Raw genomic sequence first — 2,768 nt, 5'->3', positions numbered from 1 at the left:
TTTAATTTCCTTGGGCCCTCCTATCCATTGATGCTCAAAGCCTTGGATCCTTTTTACCCTTGCCTTTTGGTTTTATGGGCTATTGGCTTTTTCTACTGCTCCTTCTTTTTCTTTCTATTTTTTTTTCACTGCTTTTTCTTGCTTCAAGAATCAATTTCATGATTTTTCAGATCATCAATAACATTTCTCTTTGTTCATCATTCTTTCAAGAGCCAACAAATTTAACACTCATAAACAACAAGATCAAAAATATGCACTGTTCAAGCATTCATTCAGAAAACAAAAAGTATTGCCACCACATCAATATAATTAAATTAAATTCAGTGATAAATTCGAAATTTATGTACTTCTTGTTCTTTTGAATTAAAACATTTTTCATTTAAGAGAGGTGAAGGATTAATGGATTTTATTCATAGCTTTAAGGCATGGTTACACACTAATGATCATGAAGTAGAGACACAAAAACCTAGGTAAACACAATACTGAAAACCGAAAACAGAAAGAAATAAAGAACAAGGAATGAATCCACCTTTTAGTGGCGTCTTCTTCTTGAAGGCCCAACAATGTCCTTAAGCTCTTCTATGTCCCTTCCTTGCCTTTGTTGCTCTTCCCTCATTGCTCTTTGATCTTCTCTTATTTCTTGGAGAATGATGGAGTGCTCATGATGTTCCACCCTTAATTGTTCAACATTATGGCTCAAATCTTCTAAGGAGGTATGAGTTGCTCCCAATAGTTGTTGGGAGAAAAGTCATGGTGGAGGACTTTTCGGCTATTTTGTAGAATTCAAGGGAGATGACTTCATGAAGTTCTACTTCCTCTCCATTCATGATGCTATGAATCATGATGGCCCAATCTACAGTAACTTCAGATCGGTTGCTAGTAGAAATGATGGATCTTTGGATGAACTCCAACCATCCTCTAGCCACAGGCTTGAGATCCAGTCTTCTTAGTTGAACTGGCTTGCCTTTGGAGTCTATTCTCCACTGAGCTCCTTCCACACATATGTCCATAAGGACTTGGTCCAACCTTTGGTTAAAGTTGACCCTTCTAGTGTATGGGGCGTTCATCTTCTTGCATCATGGGCAAGTGAAACGCCAACCTCACATTTTCTGGACTAAAATCTAAGTATTTCCCCCGAACCATTGTGATATAGTTCTTTGGATTCGGGTTCATACTTTGATCATGGTTCCTAGTGATCCATGCATTGACATAGAACTCTTGGACCATCAATATTCCGACTTGTTGCATGGGGTTGGTTATGACTTCCCAACCTCTTCTTTGGATTTCATGTCGGATTTCCGGATACTCATTCTTTTTGAGCTTGAAAGGGACCTCGGGGATCACCTTCTTCTTTGCCACAACATCATAGAAGTGGTCTTGATGGCTCTTGGAGATAAATCTCTCCTTCTCCCATGACTCGGAGGTGGAAGCTTTTGTCTTTCCTTTCCCTTTTCTAGAGGATACTCCGACCTTAGGTGCCATTGATGGTAATGGAAAAACAAAAAGCTTATGCTTTTACCACACCAAACTTAAAATTTTGCTCGCCCTCGAGCAAGAAAGAAAAGAAAAGTAGAAGAAGAAGAAGAGAATAGGGAAGAGAGGGGGAAGAGTTGGTTCGGCTATGTGGGAGAATGTGGGTTTGTGATGTGAGAAAATGAAGAAGAGTGGAAGGGTATTTATAGGGAGAGGGGAGGGTAAAGGTTCGGCCAATTTGGGTGGGAATGGGTGGGAAAGTTAATTTGAATTTTATGGAGGTAGGTGGGGTTTATGGGGAAGAGGAGGTTGATGTGAATGGTGAATGGGGTAATTGGGAAGAGGAATTGAGGTGATTGATGAAGAAGATTGGAAATTGTGATATGGGGAATTCAAATCACAAAAATAGGATTAGAAGGTAAGGTGGGAATATGGTAGGTGGGGATCCTGTGGGGTCCACAGATCCTGAGGGGGATCCTGTGGGGTCCACAAATCCTGAGGTGAAAAGAAATACCATTCCTTCACCATATAGGCATGTAAATTGCCGTCGTGCACCATTCTGGCGTTCAAACGCCCATTGGTGCATGTTCTGGGCGTTTAACGCCCATGTAATGCATGTTTCTGGCGTTGAACGCTAGTTTCATGCTTGTTGCTGGCGTTCAGCGCCAGTTTGTCCTCTCTGTGCACATTCCTGGTGTTTAACGCCAGGTTGTTGCTTGTTTCTGGCGTTCAGCGCCAGAATGGTGCTCTGTTCTGGCGTTGAACGCCAGCCAAATGCATCTTACTGGCGTTGAACGCCAGTCTGCGCTGCCTCCAGGGTGAACAATTTTTTTCTTCTGTTTTTGACTCTGTTTTTAATTTTTTTTTTTTTGATTTTTTTCGTGACTCCTCATGATCATGTACCTAATTAAACATAAAAATAATAAAGAAACAAAATAAAATAAAATTAGATAAATAAAATTGGGTTGCCTCCCAACAAGCGCTTCTTTAATGTCAATAGCTTGACAGTGGCTCTCATGGAGCCACAAGGTGATCAGGTTAATGTTAGTGTGGTCCCAACACCAAACTTAGAGTTTGGATATGGGGTCTGAACGCCAAACTTAGAGTTTGGTTGTGGCTTCACAACACCAAACTTAGAGTTTGACTGTGTGGGCTCTTCTTGACCTTGAACTGAGAGAAGCTCTTCATGCTTACTCTCTTTTGTCACAGAGGGATGGCCATGTGCCTTAAACACAAGGTAGTCCCCATTCAATTGAAGGACTAACTCTCCTCTGTTGACATCTATCACAGCTTCT

Source organism: Arachis duranensis, chromosome 6 (genome assembly GCF_000817695.3).
Source record: "Arachis duranensis cultivar V14167 chromosome 6, aradu.V14167.gnm2.J7QH, whole genome shotgun sequence".
In the NCBI taxonomy this organism is placed as follows: Eukaryota; Viridiplantae; Streptophyta; class Magnoliopsida; order Fabales; family Fabaceae; genus Arachis; species Arachis duranensis.
Note: the sequence above shows the minus strand (reverse complement) of the source record.